General features: G+C 41.2%; 1 non-coding gene across 1 annotated transcript; it reads right to left on the bottom strand.

The window, feature by feature from the left end:
* Positions 1–224: 224 nt before the first annotated feature.
* LOC130964669 (small nucleolar RNA R71) lies at positions 225–328 on the bottom strand. The gene has a single exon (XR_009080754.1). It is a non-coding gene; the product is annotated as a small nucleolar RNA R71 (small nucleolar RNA).
* Between the last annotated feature and the right edge of the window lie 320 nt (positions 329–648).

The following is a 648-nucleotide window of genomic DNA, read 5'->3' as shown; positions in this document are numbered from 1 at the left end:
CATCTGAAGATCCTTACCAGTTCTTAACTGAGTTCTTGCAGATCTGTGACACTGTAAAGACAAATGGAGTTAATCCTGAAGTCTACAGACTCTTGCTTTTCCCTTTTGCTGTAAGAGACAGAGCTAGAGTATGGTTGGATTCACAACCCAAGGATAGCCTGGACTCATGGGATAAGCTTGTCACTGCATTCTTAGATAAGTTCTTTCCTCCTCAAAAGCTGAGCAAGCTGAGAGTGGATGTTCAAACCTTCAAACAAAAAGATGGTGAATCCTTCTATGAAGCTTGGGAAAGATACAAGCAGCTGACCAAGAGATGTCCATCTGACATGTTTTCAGAATGGACCATATTAGATATATTCTATTATGGTCTCTCTGAATTTTCGAAAATGTCACTGGACCATTCTGCAGGTGGATCTATTCACCTGAAGAAAACGCCTGAAGAGGCTCAAGAGCTCATTGACATGGTTGCAAATAACCAGTTCATGTACACCTCTGAGAGGAATTCCGTGAACAATGGGATACCTCAGAAGAAAGGAGTTCTTGAAATTGATGCTCTGAATGCGATATTGGCTCAGAACAAAGTGTTGACTCAACAGGTCAACATGATCTCTCAAACTCTGAATGGATTGCAACATGTATCCAACAGTA

Source organism: Arachis stenosperma, chromosome 2, assembly GCF_014773155.1.
Source record: "Arachis stenosperma cultivar V10309 chromosome 2, arast.V10309.gnm1.PFL2, whole genome shotgun sequence".
Lineage (NCBI taxonomy): Eukaryota > Viridiplantae > Streptophyta > Magnoliopsida > Fabales > Fabaceae > Arachis > Arachis stenosperma.
The sequence above is the reverse complement of the archived record's forward strand: the minus strand, read 5'-3'. Positions and strand labels throughout refer to the sequence as shown.